This window comes from Zalophus californianus, chromosome 13, assembly GCF_009762305.2.
Source record: "Zalophus californianus isolate mZalCal1 chromosome 13, mZalCal1.pri.v2, whole genome shotgun sequence".
In the NCBI taxonomy this organism is placed as follows: Eukaryota; Metazoa; Chordata; class Mammalia; order Carnivora; family Otariidae; genus Zalophus; species Zalophus californianus.
The window spans coordinates 64464472-64484802 of NC_045607.1; the positions used below are offsets into that span (position 1 = coordinate 64464472).

Here is a 20331-nt window from a genome sequence, read left to right on the forward strand (position 1 = left end):
GAATGAGCCCCAAAATCCGTTCCCAGAGTGCTGCGCGGTAGGCGCATAACATTTAAGACTACATTTCCCATAAAACTTTGAGACCGCAGGAAGTAATTTTAGAAGCGTTTCCTCCTCAATTAGTGAGGTGAGACGTGACAATTGGATCTGACCTTTGGAAACTTTCCCTGAATCCCCAGGTATTGTGGATTAGACTTTAACTTTATGGCATGACAACATGTTGCAAAGCATCGTTCTCGATTGGATCCTAGTTCGAAAAAACCAACAATTGCAAAAGACTACAATTGGAGAAAAAATAGAATTACCATTACTTTGGTTAGTGTGATTAATATTTGGAGGATGGAGGAAATTGTTCTTATTTTTAAAGATACATACAGAAATACCATGTGGAATTTGAGGGGCAGGACAGATGACCATAGGGGAAGGAGGAAAAAAAATAAGGGAGACGGGGCTGACCACAGGAGACTCTTGAGTGTGGAGAGCAGATTGGGAGTTGCTGAGGGGAGGGCGAGGTGGGCTGGAGATGGCCTGGAAGGGTGATGGGTGTGAGGGAGGGCGCTTGATGTGATGAGCACTGGGTGGTGTGTGTGTGTGGGAGAGGGGTGGGTGTGGGTGGGTGATGAGTTACTAGATTCTACTCCTCAAACCAGTATTGCACTATATGTTGACTAACTGAAATTTAAATAAAAACTTAAAACATTAAAAAAAAATTCTATTATTAAATCATATATAATTTACTTTCTAAAATTCAGCATAACAATTAGAAAAAGAAAATATGGCTAAGTTAAGAATTGTTAAAAACTGTAATACGTATATGATGTTCATTTTACTAGTATTCCGAACGTTTGACTTTATTTTTAATACATAGTAAAAATGGGAGCAACTGGTGGTGGTGGTGGTGGTGGTGGTGGTGGTGGGAAGAGGGTTAGGAAGAGTTTACTGCCCTTCCAGAAGTATACCTTTTAAAATCAAGTTTCGTGGGTACACACATATCTCTTGTGAATACTGCTTGTGCAATATAACAAATACTAGAAAATGGAGCAAGCATTAACATAAGAGTCATATCTTGGTAGGATTTATCTGGGGAGTAGAGGTGGGGTACGTTAGCTGCTCAAAATTACACAAGTAATATATGAAAATACATATAACCCAAAATAAGAAAATTATTATTATCAATTTTGAGTTCCACCAGTAAATTTTCTTTCAAAATTAATGCATGCACACCTCAGACGTTTTTAACAAATTTGAGACCTAAGGACACGAAAGGAAATTTCCGGTAGACTTTTTAAGAGTAGTTTTAGGCTTATAAAATAATTGGGCAGAAAGTAGAGTTCCTATATATCCCCTCTCATCATTCCACACACTGTACCCCCAATTATTAACATCTTACATTAGTGTAGCACATTTTCTACAGTTAATGAATGATATAGTATTACTACCTAAAGTCCACAGTTGACATCAGTAGTCACTTTTTGTGTTGTACAGTTCTATGGGTTTTGCCAAATGAATAATGTCATCCACTGTAATACCCACTATTACATGATCATAGCAGTCTCATAGCCCTAAAACATAAAGAACAGTTTTACTGCCCTAAGAATCTGTACTGTGTCTACTCAACTTCTCCCCTCTGGATTTCCCCTCCTGAACTCCTGGCATCCATTTATCTTTTCATTGTCTCAATAGTTTTGCCTTTTCCAGAATGTCATATAGTTAAAATCATACAGTAAGTAGTCTTTTTAGACTGGCTTCTTTCAGTTAGAATATGCATTTAAGCTTTCTCCCAGTCTTTTTGTGGCTTAATACCTCATTTCTTTTTTATTGCTGAATAAAATTCCATTATTTGGATGAACACAGTTTGTTTATACACTCTTCTATTGAAAAGCATCTTGGTTGCTTTCAAGTGTTTACAATCACAAAATAAAATGTGTGTGTGTGTAGGCTCTGTATGTAACATAAGATTTGAAATCAATTGAGTAAATAGCAAGGAGAGCAATTGTTGGATTGTATAGTGGAAACTGTGTTTAAATTTATAAGAAACTGCCAAACTGTCTTCCAAAAGTGAATGTATCATTTTGCATTCTTATCAGCAATGACTGACAGTTTCCCTTGCTCCAAATCCTCACCAGCATTAGGTGTAGTTGGTGCACTGGATTTTGGCCATTCTCATAGGTGTGTAGTGGGATCTCATAATTTGCAATTCTGTAATAACGTGATGCTGGGCTTCTTTTCATATGCCTATTTGCCATAAGTATATCTTATTTTGTGAGGTATCTGTTCAACTCTTTCATCCATTTTTTATTGGGTTGTTCATTTTCTTTTTTCTTTTTTTTTTTAAAGATTTTATTTATTTATTTGAGAGAGAGAATGAGAGAGAAAGAGAGCATGAGAGGGGGGAGGGTCAGAGGGAGAACAGACTCCCCGCTGAGCAGGGAGCCTGATGCAGGACTCGATCCCGGGACTCCAGGATCATGACCTGAGCCGAAGGCAGTTGCTTAACCAACTGAGCCATTCAGGCGCCCATGTTGTTCATTTTCTTATTGTTGAGTTTTAAGAGTTCTTGTTTATTGTAGATAAAACTCCTTTACTAGATATGACCTTTGCAATATTTTCTGTCAGTCTGTGGCTTGTCTTTTCATTCTCCTGACATTCTTTAACATAGCGGAAGTTTTTAATTTTAATGATACCAAACTGAACAATTTGTTCATTCATGGATTGTACTTTGATGTTATCTAAAAATTCATAACCAAACTCAAAGTCACCTAGATCTTCTTTCATGTTATAATATAGACGTTTTATATAAAGTTTTGCATTTTGTTTTTAGAATTATGATCCATTTTGAGTTGTTTGTGAGATGTGTAAGGTCTGTGTACGTGTGTGTATATATACACATATATAATGTATCTTGCATGTGGATGTCTAAATGTTCTATTGCCATTGTTGAAAAAACTATATTTTCTTCATTGAATTATCTTTGCTCCATGGTCAAGAATCAGTTGACAATATTTGTGTGAGTCTATTTCTGGGCTCTATATGCTATTCCATTAATTTTTTGGTTGATTCTTTCTCCAACACCACACTGGTTTGATCACTGTAGCGTTATAGCAATTTTTGGCATTAGATAGTGTCAGTCTTCTGACTTAGTTCTTCAATATTGGGTTGACTATTCTGGACATTTTGCATTTCCATATAAATTTTATTTTTTTATTTTTATTTTTATTTATTTTTATTTTATTATGTTGTATTAGTCACCATACAATACATCATTAGTTTTTGATGTAGTGATCCACGATCCATTGTTTTGGTATAACACCCAGTGCTCCATGCAATACGTACCCTCCTTAATACCCATCACGGGGCTAACCCATCCTCCCATCCCCCTCCCCTCTAAAACCCTGTTTGTCTCTCAGAGCCCATAGTCTCTCATGGTTCATCTATCCCTCCAATTTCCCTCCCTTCATTTTTCCCTTCCTTCTCCTAATGTCCTTCATGCTATTCCTTATGTTCCACAAATAAGTGAAACCATATGATAATTGACTTTCTCTGCTTGCCTTATTTCACTTAGCATAATCTCCAGTCCCATCCATGTTGATGTAAAAGTTGGGTATTCATCCTTTCTGATGGCTGAGTAATGTTCCATTGTATATATGGACCACATCTTCTTTATCCATTCATCTGTTGAAGGGCATCTCGGCTCTTTCCACAGTTTGGCTATTGCAGACATTGCTGCTATGCACACTGGGGTGCATATGGCCCTTCTTTTCACTACATCTGTGTCTTTGTGGTAAGTACCCAGGAGTGCAAGTGCTGGGTCATAGGGTAGCTCTATTTTTAATTTTTTGAGGAACCTCCACACTGTTTTCCAAAGTGGCTGTACCCACTTGCATTCCCAACAACAGTGTAAGAGGGTTCCCCTTTCTCCACAACCTCTACAACATTTGTTGTTTCTTTCCCTCTCCATTTTTGCCATTCTAACTAGTGTAAGGTGGTATCTCAATGTGGTTTTCATTTGAATTTCCCTGATGGCTAATGATGATGAACATTTTTTCATGTGTCTTTAGCCATTTATATGTCTTCTTCAGAGAAGTGTCTTTTCATATCTTCTGCCCAGTTTTTGACTTGATTATTTCTTTTTTGGGTGTTGAGTTTGAGAAGTAGTTTATAGATCTTGGATACCAGCCCTTTATCTGTAGTGTCATTTGCAAATATCTTCTTCCATTCTGTGGGTTGCCTCTTTGTTTTGTTGACTGTTTCCTTTGCTGTGCAGAAGCTTTTTATCTTGATGAAGTCCCAAAAGTTCATTTTTCCTTTTGTTTCACTAGCTTTTGGAGATGTATCTTGAAAGAAGTTGCTGTGGCCGATGTCAAAGAGGTTACTGCCTATGTTCTCCTCTAGGATTTTGATGAATTCCTGTCTCACATGGAGGTCTTTCACCCATTTTGAGTTTATCTTTGTGTATGGTGTTAGAGAATGGTCGAGTTTCACTCTTCTGCATGTGGCTTTCCAATTTACCCAGCACCATTTATTGAAGAGACTGTATTTTTTCCATTGCATGTTTTTTCCTGCTTTGTCAAAGATTATTTGACCATAGAGTTGAGGGTCCATATCTGGGTTCTCTATTCTGTTCCATTGGTCTATATGTCTGTTTTTGTGCCAGGACCATGCTGTCTTGGTGATCACAGCTTTCTCATATAGCTTGAAATCGGGCAACATGATGCCCCCAGCTTTGTTTTTCTTTTTCAACATTTCCTTGGCGATTCAGGGTCTTTTCTGATTCTATACAAATTTTAGGATTGTTTGTTCCATCACCTTGAAAAATGTCATTGGAATTTTGATCGGGATGGCATTGAAGGTATAGATTGCTCTGGGTAGCATAGACATTTTAACAATGTTTATTCTTCCAATCCATGAGGATGGAATGTTTTTCCATCTTTTTGTGTCTTCTTTAATTTCGTTCATGAGTGTTCTGTAGTTCCTAGAGTATAGATCCTTTACCACTTTGGTTAGGTTTATTCCAAGGTATCTTACGGTTTTTGGTGCTATTGTAAATGGAATTGTTTCTCTAATTTCTCTTTCTATAGTTGTGTTGTTAGTGTATAAGAAAGTCACTGATTTCTGTGCATTGATTTTGTATCCTGCCACATTACAGAATTGCTGTATGAGTTCTAGTAATTTGGGGTTGGAGTCTTTTGGGTCTTCCACATAAAGTATCACATCATCTGTGAAAAAAGAGAGTTTGACTTCTTCTTTGCCAGTTTGAATACCTTTTATTTCTTTTTGTTGTCTTATTGCTGTTGCTAGGACTTCTAGTACTATGTTGAACAATAGTGGCAAGAGTGTGCATCCTTGACATGTTCCCAATTTTAAGGGAAAGGATTTCAGCTTTTCCCCATTGAGGATGACATTCGCTGTGGGTTTTTCATAGGTGGATTTTATGAACTTGAGGAATGTTCCCTCTATTCCTATACTCTGAAGAGTTTTAATCAGGAAAGGATGTTGTATTTTGTCAAATGCTTTTTCTGCATCAATTGAGAGGACCATATGGTTCTTCTCCCTCCTCCTATTAATGTGTTCTATCACATTGATTGATTTGCGAATGTTGAACCACCCTTGCATCCCGCGGTAAATCCCACTTGGTTGTGGTGGATGATCCTTTTAATGTATTGTTGGATCCTGTTAGCTAGGATTTTGTTGAGGATTTTGGAATCCATCTTCATCAGGGATATTGGTCTGAAATTCTCCTTTTTGATGGGGTCTTTGCCTGGTTTGGGGATTAAGGTAATGCTGGCCTCATAGAATGAGTTTGGAAGTTTTCCTTCTGTTTCTTTTTTGAAACAACTTTAGTAGAACAGGTAAACATTTCTTCTCTGAATGTTTGGTAGAATGCCCCAGGGAATCCATCAGGCCCTGGATTCTTGTGTTTTGGGAGGTTTTTGATCACTGCTTCAATCTCGTTACTGGTTGTTGGCCTATTCAGGTTGCCAATTTCTTCCTGTTTCAGTCTTGGCAGCTTATAGGTATCCAGGAAGGCCTCCATTTCATCCAGATTGCTCAGTTTATTGGCATATAGCTGTTGATAATAATTTCTAATAATTGTTTCTATTTCCTTGGTGTTAGTCGTGATCTCTCCCCTTTCATTCATAATTTTATGAATTTGGGTCCTTTCTCTTTTCTTTTGGATAAGTCTGGCCAATGGTTTATCGATCTTAGTAATTCTTTCAAAGAACCAACTTCTAGTTTCGTTGATCGGATCTACTGTGTTTCTGGTTTCTAATTCATTGATCTCTGCTCTAATCATAATTATTTCTCTTCTAATGCGTGGCTTAGGCATCATTTGTTGCTTTTTCTCTAGTTCTTTAAGGTGTAGAGTTAGTTGGTGAATTCGGGATTTTTCTGTTTTTTTGAGTGAGGCTTGGATGGCTATGTATTTCCCCCTTAGGACCGCCTTTACAGTATCCCATAGGTTTTGGACCGATGTGTTTTCATTCTCACCGATTTCCATGAATTGTTTAAGTTCTTCTTTGATTTCCTGGTTGACCCAAACATTCGTGAGCAGAGTGGTCTTTAGCTTCCAAGTGTTTGAATTTCTGCCAAATTTTGTCTTGTGATTGAGTTCCAGTTTTAAAGCATTGTGGTCTGAGAATATTTAGGGAATAATCTCAATCTTTTGGTATCGGTTGAGACCTGATTTGTGACCCAGTATGTGGTCTATTCTGGAGAAAGTTGCATGTATGCTCAAGAAGAATGAGTATTCTGGTGTTTTAGGGTGGAATGTTCTGTATATATCTATGAGGTCCATCTGGTCCAGTGTGTCATTCAAAGCTCTTGTTTCCTTGTTGGTTTTCTGCTTAGATGGTGTGTCCATTGCTGAGAGTGGAGTATTGAGGTCTCCTACAATTAACGTATTGTTATCAATATGACTCTATTTTGGTTAACAGTTGGCTTGTGTAGATGGCTGCTCCCATGTTGGGGGCATAGATATTTACAATTGTTAGATCTTCTTGTTGGATAGACCCTTTAAGAATGATACAGTGTCCTTCTGTGTCTCTAATTACAGACTTTAGTTTAAAATCTAATTTGTCTGATAGAAGAATTGCTACCCCAGCTTTCTTTTGAGGTCTGCTGGCGTGGAGGATGGATCTCCATCCCTTCACTTTCAGTCTGGATGTATCTTTAGGTTCAAAATGCATCTCTTGTAGGCAGCAGATGGATGTGTCCTGTGTTTTTATCCAATCTGCAACCCTGTGCCATTTTATGGGAGCCATTCATGTTGAGAGTGATTATTGAAAGATATGAATTAATTGTCCTCATGTTGCCTGTGAAGATGTTGTTTTTATAGATTGTCCCTGTAGATTTCTGTTGTATATCACTCTTGGGGTCTTTCTCCTTTTATAGAACCCCCCCTTAATATTTCTTGCAGGGCCGGCTTAGTGGTCACATATTCTTTGTGTTTCTGCCAGTCGTGGAAGATCTACATCTCTCCATCCATTCTAAATGACAGCCTTGCCGGATAAAATATTCTTGGCTGCATGTTCTTCTCATTTAGTACCCTGAATATGTCTTGCCAGGCCTTTCTGGCTTGCCAGGTCTCTGTGGATAGGTCTGACGTTATTCTGATGTTCCTCCCTCTGTACGTAGGGAATCTCTTCCCCCTAACTGCCCTTAAGATGGTTTCCTTGGTTCTAAGATTTGCAAGTTTTACTATTACATTCCAGGGTGTTGGCCTGTTTTCCTTGATCTTGGGAGGGGTCCTCTCTGCCTCTAGGATGCTAATGTTTTTTCCATTCCCCAGATTAGGGAAGTTCTCAGCTACGATTTGCTCAAATACATCTTCTGGTCCTCTCTCTGTCTCCACTCCCTCCGGGATTCCAATTATTCTGACATTGGAATGCTTCATGGTGTCACTTATTTCTCTGATTCTCTTTTCATGGATTCTGAGTTGTTTTTCCCTGGCCTCCTTTTCCCTTTTTATCTGTTATATTGTCTTCCAGGTCGCTTATTCGTTCTTTTGCCTCACTTACCCTAGCTGTTAGATTATCTAGATTGGATTGGATCTCATTGATAGCATTTTTAAGTTCTGCCAATCCGGCTTTCATTTCTGCCCTCAGAGACTCTATGTTGCCATTAATTGATTTCTCCATTCTAGCCATTGTCTTCACAATTGCTAGCCTGAATTTCATCTCTGACATCTTGGTTATATCTGCATCCATTTGTAGATCTGCAGCATAAGTCATGATCTCTGAGTCTTTTCTATTTTGGGAGTTCCTCCTCTTAGTCATTCTGTTGATGGGTGGTTGAGGGAAGGTATAGGGTCCAAATTATTGACCAGAACTCAAGCAAGATGCACCTGTTTTCTAGGGACCTTAGGGGTGCTGACCTCTTGTTTTCCCAGCCTTTCTTCTGGGGGAGGGGCCTGCTGTGCTGTTGCTTAGGCAACCCTGTTTGGGCAGAGTTGCCGTGCCCCCAGTGGCGGGGGATGGGCTTAGTGGGAATCAGTTTTGTGGACTTTTGTTCTCTGGTGGCTTTCCCTGGCGGCTTTCCGCGTCTCTTCCATGTGGCAGAGCAGAAGAGACCGTTTCCCAACCCTCTGCCCCAGAGCAGAGAGATTGCAGTCTGTTCTTCAGTGAGCTCTCCAGGCCACACTGTCTTCATTTCTGTCCATGCTGCTATAAACTGCAGCGTCCAGGGTTGTGCACCCCTCCGCAGCGCTCCCAGTCCTGCCTCCAGGTCGGAGCATGTCTCTGCCCTTTGTGCTTCTAAAACCACCAGCCGCTCCCAGTTTGCACGCCAGACCCTGCCGCTCTGGGTTTCCGCCCCAGGGACTGCCCTTAAGTCCTTTCCCCGCCGCTCCTGGTCTGCGAGTCTGTGCCCTGTCCCCAGCGAGCGGGGCTGTCGCTCACTGGTGGCGTAGGATCCCCACGGCCAGGCACCCTCCTGCTGCCATTTATCCTCTGATATCTGCCCGCGGAATCACGGCTCCCCGCTTTGTACCTCAAAACCAACCACCTGCAATATTGTGTTTGTAGAGATCCAGATCTTCTTACATCTCAGGCTGATTTCGTGGGTGCTCAGAGTGGTCTGGTAGATATCCAGCTCAATTCTGGGGACCAGTTGAAATAGGGTCACCTCCTCCTCCGCCATCTTTCCTCTCCCCTCCATATAAATTTTAGAACCAATTTGACGGTATCTACAAAATAACTTTCTGTGATTTTGATTGAGACTGAGTGAATCTATTGATCAAATTAGTTGGAAATGACATCTTAACAATATTGAGAATTATATTAATTAACATGGAATATCTCCATCTATTTAGTTCTTTGATTTATTTCACAGTTTTCCTCATATAGATTTTGTACATATTTTGTTAAATTTATTCCTAAGTATTTTGTTGTAAACAGTATGTGTGTTTTTGTTTTTTGTTTTGGGGGGTACTGTGGAAGGGCAGAGGGAGAGGGAAAGAGAGAATCTCATGGAGCCCAATGTGGGGCTCAATCTCATGACCCTGAGCTGAAATCAAGAGTCAGACACTTAACTGACTGAGTCACCCAGGCACCCCTGTGTTTTTCCTTTCAAATTTCAGTTGTGCATTGCTGGTTTAAAAAGGTAATTGAGTTTTATGTAATAACAACTTCATCCTGCAATCTTGCTATATTCACTTTTTAGTTCCAGATGTTTCTTATTGGACACAGAAAATAGTAACATCTATGAACAAAGATACTTTATTTCTTCCTTCCCAATTATATGCCTTTTATTTATTATTTATTTATTTATTTATTTATTTATTTATTTATTTATTTATTCTAATGCATTAGCTGGGATTTCCAGTACTATGTTGAGTTGGAGTAATGAAAGGGGACATCTTTCTCGTGTTCTTTATCTTGGGAAAAATCATTTAGTTTCAGCATTACGTGGGAAGTTAGCTCTCAGTTTTCTATAGATGTTCTTTATTAAGTTGAGAAGTCCCCTCTATACCTTATTTCCTGAGAGAGTTTTTTGTGTGTGAATCCATGTTGGATTTTGTCAAATGCATTTTATGTTTCTATTGATATGATTGTATGCTTTCCTTCTTTTAGCCTGTTGATATCATTGATTTCATTAATTGATTTTCAATATTGAAATGGCCTTGCATACCAGGGATAAATCCCACTTGGTTATGGTACATAATTCGTTTTATACATTTTTGGACTCAGTTTGCTAGTATTTTGTTAAGGGGTAATGCATTTACATTCACGTATTCTGTACTTTTTCTGAATTATAATGTCTGCCTGATTTTAGTTGGCTAATGCTGGGCTCAGAGAACAAGTTAGGAATTGTTTTCTCTTCTGTATTTTAAGAATGAATTGTATAGAATTGGTATCATTTCCACCTTAAGTTTTTGGTAGAATTCACCAGTGAAACTATATTGGCCTGGAGCATTTTTTTGGAAAGATTATTAATTATTGATTAAATTTATTTAATAGATATTGGCCTATTAAGATTATATATTTATCTTTGTGTGTTTAATGAATGCATCTCTTAAGAAATTGGTTCATTTTATCTAGGCTATCAAATTTGTAGGCATAAAGTTGTATATTATACACAAAATCTATGTTGGTGAGGTTTTTCTTTCAACATTAAATATTTCACTCCACTTTATTCTTGCTTAAATGGTTTCTGAAGAGAAGTCCAAAGTAATTCTTGTCCTGTTTCTCTGTATCTAAGATTTTACATCCATCATCACTACCACTGACTTCTTTCAAGATATTTTCTTTGGCTCTGATTTTCTGAAGTTTGAATAGGATATGCCTAGGTGTACATTCTCTGGCATGTTTCATAATTGATGTTTTCTGAGCTTTTCAGATGTATAGTGTCTGTTATTTAGAGAATTCTGAGCCATTATTACTTCAAATATTTGTGTTCTCTCTTTCTTCTCCTTTTAATATCCTCATTATGTGTATGTTATACCTTTTGTAATTATTCCACAGCTCTTGTATATTTTATTCCATTGTTTTTATTCATTAATGTCTTTACATTTAACTTCTGGAAGTTTCTATTGACATATGTTCAACTTCACTGATTTGTCTAGTCTATTGAGCTCATTAACACATTCTTCATTTCTGTTACAGTATTTTTGATTTCTAACATTTTCTCTTAATTCATTCTTAGAGTTTCCATGTTTCTGCTTACCTTACCCATCTGTTCTTGCATGTTATCCATTTCTTCCATTAAATTCATTAGTATATTAACCAAACTCAAAGTCTTATAATTCCAAAATCTCTGCCAATTTTGAGTCTAGTTCAGATGCTTACTTTGTTTCTTCAGAGCGTTTTTGCCTGTAATTTTTTAACAGTAAAAATATATGTAATTATTATTTTTATAGTAGGTGAAAGATGCTGAGGTGGATTGGTCTTTAGTATAAGCTTTTATATTTATCTGGCTAAGAGTTAGCCTGTGTTTACTATTTGTTGTAGCTGTGATGTTAGAGGCTAACATTTCCTCTACGGTCCTTGTTTTTGTCTCCCCTGTTGTCTTCGGTTATCCATACACTCCATAAATATGGTCTGAGGCTTTCAATTCTTTCAGCTGTAGACCTCTGCTATTATTCCGGAGTGCTATTAATGTGGTGATAATGCACAGGAGGTGAGCAAGCTTTTGCAGACCTATAATTAAGTTTTAGTCTTTTAGTGGGTCTGAATGATGTATTTTCCTTCCTTCTTGTCAAAATCTAAGGAGGGCTGGACTTGGGTGTTTCCTTCCTGAGATTGGTTGGGTTTTGGTAAAATCCTCTTATGTTAGGCTATGGTAAAATAAATTCCTTGAGTGCAGGCCTTGTTAAGGGGAAGAAAGCTCTTGTTAAGGGGAAGAAACCTAATTTTTTGAAAATAGTTTTCTTCTTCGCTTGTGGGAAGCACTACAGGATTTTTCTCTGATATTCATAGTAAAAAACTGGTGGGGTTATTTCAAGAAAAACTATGGAAAGTGTAGGGACTTCCTTAAGAGTGTGCTCCTTCCAAGTTTTAAGATCTAAACCTAGTCCACACAGAGACTCCAGAAATTCATCAATTATACTTTAAATATACTGACTTAAGCTATGGGCTTCTGTTCCTCGTTAAGTTGTAATTCTCTATAACTACCTGTTTCTTCAGTTTCCAGGATAATAGTTTGTCTTATGATCTCAAATCTTTGATGAATAAGAAGAATTGTTGGATTTCAGTTTTTTCAGCTTTATTCTTATTGTGAAGATGCAAGTGATGACTGCCAAGCTCTTTACATGTCAGAAATCAGTTTATTTTTGTTTATTGTGTTTTGAATTGCTGTTAAGTTATATGAACATATTTGAAGTTTAGTTAGTCAGACTTTACAAATGATACTCTGTGCTTACTTTACAAGTGTTAATGTAATTCTCAGGATATCTTTTCTTAGCTTCCCATGTTTTTAAAAAATAGTAGAAAGTGTTTTATCATTTCTGATATTTTTGGTGTAGATAGCTCTGTGGTTGTTAGGAGGGGGGAATGATTAAATACTTCGTCTTGTTTTATGCTAATGATAATGCCTTAGAGTTAAGAATGATACCCTAGAACCAGCAAACAGAAAAATACCCATGCAACAAAATGACAAAAGCAAAAATAAGGGATTCATCTTCAAATATAAGCTAAAACATGAATTGAGGCTGAAAGATTGGCTACTTGGTCTCCTTTAAGTAAATTTTAAAAGTTTTTTAACAGGTAACCACAAGAAACTAAAATGCCAAGAAATGGCCCCCTACTTATCTCAGAATTAAATCTTGTATACTTTTTCTATATGATTAATTTGTAGTTGGAAAAAAAAGCTTTTTCATATTTTTTTGTTTAAACATTTAATAATGTTTGGATATATACACTCATGAAATAGAAAGGTCTGAATACAAGCTATGTCACAATTTACATCAATAAAAGTATTAAACATAAAGAAAAATAAACTTGGAAACTATGACATTCCTGACTCAAATACTAATGTTTCTACTTTATATTAGATAATCAATTTTACTGAAATCTTTAATTAAAATACATGCTTTAAAAACTATAGTAAGGGCGCCTGGGTGGCTCAGTTGGTTGAGCGACTGCCTTCGGCTCAGGTCATGATCCCGGAGTCCCGGGATCGACTCCCACATCAGGCTCCTTGCTCAGCGAGGAGCCTGCTTCTCCCTCTGACCCTACCCCCTCTCATGTACTCTCTCTCTCTCATTCTCGCTCTCTCAAATAAATAAATCTTTAAAAAATAAATAAAAATAAATAAAAATAAAAACTATAGTAAATTATAGGAAAGGATATCCAAAGGGAAAAGGACAGTATCTTCTACTGATGGTGTTGGAAAAACTGGTCTCTACATGCAAAAGAATGGAACTGGAACACTTTCTACACCATACCCAAAAATAAACTCAAAATGGACTAAAGACATAAATGTAAGTCCTAAAACCATAAAAATCCTAGAGGAGAGCTTAAGTAATAATGTCATAGCAACATTTCTCTAGATTATATCTCATCAAGATATAAAGCTTCTGCACAGTGAAGGAAACAATCAACAAAACTAAAAGGCAACCTACAGAATGGGATAAGATATTTGCAAATGATATACCTGATAAAGGGTTATATATAACTTATATAACTCAACATATATAAAGAACTTATATAACTCAACAGTACAAAACCAAATAATCCGATCAGAAATGTGCAGAAGAAATGAATAGATATTTCTCCAAAAAAGCTATCCAGATGACCCCCAGACACATGAAAAGATGCTGCATATCACTCATTATCAGGAAAAATCCAAATCAAAACTGGAATGACATATCACCTAACACCTGTCAGAATGGCTAAAACCCAAAATACAAGAAACAACAAGCATTGGCAAGGATGTGGAGAAAAAGGAAGCTTCATACACTGTTGGTGGAATGCAAACTGTTGCAATCAACACCAACAACAGTATGGAGGTATGGAGGTTCCTCAAAAAATTAAAAATAGAACTACCCTATGATCCAGGTATTGCACTACTGGGTATTTACACCAAAAATACAAAACACTAATTCAGAGGGTTACACGAACCCCTATAGCAGCATTATTTACAATAACCAAATCATGGAAGCAGCCCAAGTGTCCATGGATAGATGATTGGATACACACACACACACACACACACACACACACACACACATATACATAATGGAATATTATTCAGCCATAAAAAGGATGAAATCTTGCCGTTTGCAGCTACATGGATGCAGCTAGAAAGTATAATGCAAAGCAAAATAAGTCAATCAAAGACAAATACCATATAATTTCACTTATATGTGGAATTTATTTGTTCTTCCAATCCATGAGAATGGAATGTCTTTCCATTTGTTTGTGTCATCTTGAACTTCTTTCATCAATGTTTTGTAATTTTTCAGAGTACAGTTCTTTCACTTCTTTGGTTAAGTTGATTCCTAGATATTTCATTGTTTTTAGTGCAATTGTAAGGGGACTGTTTTCTTTCTTTTTCTGCCACTTCATTATTAACATATAGAAGTGCAACAGATTTCTTCACATTAATTTTGTATCTTACAATTTTACTGAATTCATCCATCAGTTCTAGTAGTTTTGTGGTGGTCTTTCAGGTTTTCTGTATATGGTATCATTTCATCAGCAAGTAGTGAAAGTTTTACTTCTTCTTTACCAATTTGGATACCTTTTATTTCGTATTGTTGTCTGATTGCTTTGGCTAGGACTTCCAGTACTATGTTGAATAAAAGTGGTGAGAGTGGACATCCTTGTCTTATTTCTGAACTTAGGAGAAAAGCTCTCAGTTTTTCCTCATTGAATATGATGTTTGCTGTGGGTTTGATATGTAAGGCCTTTATTATGCTGAGGTATGTTTCCTCTAGACATACTTTGTTGAGAGTTTTTATCATGAGTTGATGTTATACTTTGTCAAATGCTTTTCATGCATCTATGGTCATATGATTTTTATCCTTTCTCTGATGTGACATATCGCATTTATTATTTTGCAGATATGAAGCCCCTTGCATCCTGAGAATAAATTCCACTTGATCGTGGTGAATGATTTTTTTAATCTATTGTTGGATTCGGTTTGTTAATATTTTTTTTTGAGGATTTTTTTTGTGTGTGTGCATTTGATTCATCAGAGATACTGGCCTATAGTTCTTTTTTTGTTGTTGTGTCTTTACCAGGTTTTGCTATCAGGGTGATACTGGCCTTATAGGATGAATTTGGAAGTTTTCCTTTGTCTTCTATTTTTTTTGAATAGTTTGAGAAGAGTAAGTATTAACTCTTCTTTAAATGCTTGGTAGAATTCACCTGTGTAGATGTCTCATCCTGAACTTTTGTTTGTTGTGAGTTTTTTGATTAGTGATACAAATTTATTTCTGCTAATCAGTCTATTAAAATGTTCTTCTTCTTCCTGCCTCATTTTAGTAGTTTATATATTTCTAGGAATATATCCACTTCTTCTACCACATACAATTTGTTGGGTTATAATGTTTTTATAAGATATTCTTAAAATTGTTTGTATTTTTGTGGGGTTTTTCATTATTTCTCCTCTTTCATTTCTGGATTCTCTATCTTTCTCTCTCTCTCTCATGAGTTTGGTTAGGTTTATCAATTTTATTGATCTCTTCAAAGAACCAACTTTTGGCTTCATTGATCTATTCTATTGTTTTTTTTAATTTTAGTCTTTATTTTTTTAAAGTTTGTGGCTAATTTTATTTATCCATCAAAATATATCTTGACAAAGGTATGTAGAGTACAACCTGAAATCCTTAGAAAATAGTACTTAAGGATCACTGTCTCAGTAAAATCCATTACTATAATGTTTATTCAATCAATCTTTTGGGTTTTTCTTTTCTTTTCTTTTTTAAAAAGATTTTATTTATTTGAGATAGTGTGAAAGAGAGAGAGGTAGAGAGAGAGCATGAGCAGGGTGAGGAGCAGAGGGAGAAGCAGACTCCCCACTGAGCAGGGAGCCTGATGTGGGGCTTGGTCCTGGGACTCTGGGATCATGACCCGAGCCTAAGGCAGATGCTTAACTGACTGAGCCACCCAGGTGCCCCTCTTTTTTTTAAAAAAAAGATTTTATTATTTTTGAGAGAGAGGGAGAGGGAGCACAAGTGGGGTGAGGGGCAGACAGAGAAGGAGAAGCAGACTCCCTGCTGAGCAGCTCTATGGCTAGAGAATGGGGCACAGCCATATTCAAGGAGCCCATTTTGAAAGACTTCGGAGAGCAAAACAGGCGGCAGATGCTTAACCAACTGAGCCATCCAGGTGCCCCTGTTTTTTCTTTTCAAATTTTTACTTAAATTCTAGTTAGTTAACATATAGTGTAATATTGACTTCAGGAATACAATTTAGTGATCCAACATTACATATAACACTCAGTGCTCATCAAAACAAGCACACTCTCTAATACCCATTACCCATTCAGCCCATTCCCCACCCTCACCCCTCTATCAACCTTCAGTTCATTCTCTATAGTTAAGACTCTGTTATAGTTTGCTTCCCTCTTTTTTTTCCTTCCCATATGTTCATCTGTTTTGTTTCTTAAATTGCATATATGAGTATAATCCTATGGTATTTATGTTTCTCTGAATGATTATTTTCGTTAGCATAATACTTCCTACCTCCATTCACATCATTGCAAATGGCAAGATTCCATTCTTTTTGATGGCTGAATAATATTCCATTAAATGTATATATCATATCTTCTTTATCCATTAATCAGTTGATGGACATTTGAGCTCTCTCCATAGTTTGGCTATTGTTCATAATGCTGCTATAAACATCAGGGTGCATGTACACCTTTGAATCTGTATTTTTGTATCCTTTGGATAAATACCTAGTAGTGCAATTGCTGGGTCATAAGGTAGTTTGAGGAACCTCCATACTATTTTCCACAGTGGCTGCACCAGTTTGCATTCCCACCAACAGTATAAGAGGGTTCATCTTTCTCCACATCCTTGCCAACATCTGTTGTTTAGTGAGTTGTTAAGTTTAGCCATTCTGACTGGTTTTGCTAGAATTGCTGGAATTCTACAAATAGAAAAATGACCCACTTTTTGCAAGGTAGGAGGTGCAAAGAAGTGAATCTGAGAGGATATATTGGAAGATAAACTGCAGGGGGTGGGAGGGAGCCTCTGTAAACTGGCTACTGGAAAGTGATATAGCAGTGAAGTGCAAAATCAGAACTTATAGAAGTTTGCTCCTATGAGGGACATCTCTGTCTGAAAGGTGCTCAGGTGGCAAAGTGGGGCAGAATCCTCGGTGGGACAGTGTGGTCTCAGGATCCCCAGGGTCACAGAAAGAATGAGGGTGACTGTGGCAGAATTCCCAAGCATGGAGTGGGGAAGCTGGCTACTATTAGTGAGGCCCGGAGTGGGCACTCAGCTAGGTGTTGCCATAAACTGTAAACCACAGCATGATTGGGTTGCTGCTCTCCAAGCAGGGGCCCAGCAAGCTGTGGTGAGACCCTGCTTCCTTCCCCAGGCAGATTGGTGTGGATGTGCACCCAGAAGTCTGCAGAATTTGGTGCACAGAAAAGTGATTGCTTTTCCCTGAGGATGCACTGAAGAATGGGAGCCATGAGGGAACATACCTCAATATCATAAAAGGCATATACAAAAAGCCCACATCGAATATCATTCTCAGTGGGGAAAAATAGAGCTCTTCCCTTAAGGTCAGGAACACAACAAGGATGCCCACTCTCACCACTGTTGTCACCATAGTACCAGAAGTCCTAGTCTCAGCAATCAGACAACAAAAAGAAATAAACAGCATTCAAAATGGCAAGGAAGTCAATCTCTCTCTCTTCACAGATGACATGACACTTTATGTGGAAAACCCAAAAGACTCCACCCCAAAATTCCTTAAACTGATTCAGGAATTCAGCAACATAACAGGATATAAAATCAATGCACAGAAATCAGTTGTATTTCTATACACTAACAATGAGACAGAAGAAATAGAACTTAAGGAATTGATCCCATTTACAATTGCACCAAAAAATCATAGGATACCTAGGAACAAATCTAACCAAAAAGTCAAGGGTCTGTACTCTGGAAACTAGAGAACACTTAGGAAGGAATTGAGGAAGACACAAATAGATGGAAAAACATTCCATGCTCATGGATTGGAAGAATAAACATTGTTAAAATGTCTATGCTACCCAGAGCAATCCACACATTCAATGCAATCCCTATCAAAATACCACCAGAAGTTTTCACAGAGCTGGAACAAATAATCCTGAAATTTGTATGGAACCAGAAAAGACCCCAAATAGCCAGGGGAATGTTGTAAAAGAAAACCAAAGCTGGGGGCATTACAAAGCCTGACTTCAAGCTATATTACAAAGCTGTGATCACCAAGACAGCATGATACTGGCACAAAAGCAGACACATAGATCAGTGGAACAGAATAGAGACCCCAGAAATGGACCCTCAACTCTATGGTCAGCTAATCTTCAACAAAGCAGGAAACAATAGCCAGTGGGGAAAGGACAGTCTGTTCAACAAATAGGGTTGGGAAAATTGGACAGACACATTCAGAAGAATGAAACTGGACCATTCTCTTACATCATACACAAAGATAACCTCAAAATGAATGAAAGACCTCAATGTGAGACAGGAATCCATCAAAATCCTAGAGAACACAGGCAGGAACCTCTTTGACCTTGGCCACGTCAACTTCTTGGTAGACAGATCTCCATAGGCAAGGGAAACAAAAGCAAAAATGAACTCTTAGGACTTCATCAAGACAAAAAGCTTCTGCACAGCAAAGGAAACAGTCAACAAAACTAAAAGGGAACCTATGGAATGGGAGAAGATATTTGCAAATGACATATCAGATAAAGGGCTAGTGTCCAAGATCTATAAGGAACTTATCAAACTCAACACCCCCCCCAAAAAAACCCCACAAATAATCCAGTTAAGAATGGGGCAGAAGACATAAATAGACATTTCTCCAAAGAAGACATACAAGTGGCCGATAGACACATGAAAAAATGCTCGACATAACTCATCATTAGGGAAATACAAATCAAAACCAGGATGAGATACCACTCCACACTAGTCTGAATGGCTAAAATTAAGAAGTCAGGAAACAGCAATAGCTGCCAAGGGTGTGGAGAAAGGGGAACCCTTTTACACTGTTGGTGGGAATGCAAGCTAGTACAGCCACTCTGGAATACGGTATGGAGATTCCTCAAAAAGTTAACAATAGAGCTTTGACCCAGCAATGCACTTCTAGATATTTATCCAAAGGATACAAACAGTGATCTGAAGGAGAACCTGCACCCCGATTCTTATAGCAGCAATATCCACAATAGCCAAACTATGGAAAAAGTCCAGATATCCATCGACAGATGAATGGATAAAGAAGATGTGGTATATACGTACAATGGAATATTACTCAGCCATCAAAAAATGAAATCTTACCATTTGCAATGATGTGGATGAAAGTAGGGGGTATTATGCTAAGAGAAATAAGTTAATCAGAGAATGACAGTTATCATGTGATTTCAGTCATATGTGGAATTTAAGAAACAAAACTATCATATAGGAAGGGAGGGAAAAATAAAATAAGACAAATTCAGAGAAGTAGATCAACCATAAGAGACTCTTAACTATAGCAAAAAAAACTGGGTTGTTGGAGGGGAGGTGGTTGGGGGGATGGGGTAAATGGGTGATGGGCATTAAGGAGAGCACGTGATGTAATGAACACTGGGTGTTATATGCAACAGAGGAATAACTGAACTCTACCCCAAAACTAATGATACATTGTATGTTAATTAATGGAATTTAAATAAAATGAAATTTAAAAAAGAAACTAGATTACAAAATAAGAAAAAATATACACATATATGCAAATAAAAGAAAATATAATGAAAGGAAAAATATATAAATATATATAAAGTATTATAAAAATAAAATTAAAAAATAGAAAGGGATTGGAAAAATAGAGAATACCTGAAAAAAATAATACTGACAGACTAAAGAATAAAAATACAAAGAATGCTATGTACTATTTCCCCAAGAACTGAAGCTTTGTATCCCTCAATGATCAGTAAACTTTGTGTGAATTGTTTAAGCTTCTCTTCTGGGGGAGGGGTCTGTTGGGCTGATTCTCAGGTGGACTAGCCCTGTGGAAATGTGCCTCCAGCGTGCAGGGAGGCAAGGCTTGGTGTAAGCAGCTCTGGAATCCACTAGGTGGTGCTGTTTTGCTCTCCGAAGTCTTTCAAAATGGGCTCCTTGAATATGGCTGTGCCCCATTCTCTAGCCATAGAGCTGGAAGTTCACACCCCTCTTCAGTGAGCCTTCATAGAAAAACAATC

General features: G+C 37.5%; 1 long non-coding RNA gene across 3 annotated transcripts in view; it reads left to right on the forward strand.

The window, feature by feature from the left end:
* The first annotated feature begins 94 nt into the window (after positions 1-94).
* Positions 95-20331, forward strand: part of LOC113934768 — a 49371-nt gene continuing 29134 nt past the window's right edge. For 2 of the 3 annotated variants that reach the window (XR_003523795.1, XR_003523796.1), the window contains exon 1: positions 127-179. This is a non-coding gene — a long non-coding RNA (uncharacterized LOC113934768). Of the gene's footprint in view, positions 180-20331 lie in introns of all 3 variants that reach the window. The other variant, XR_003523794.1, reaches the window with a different exon arrangement.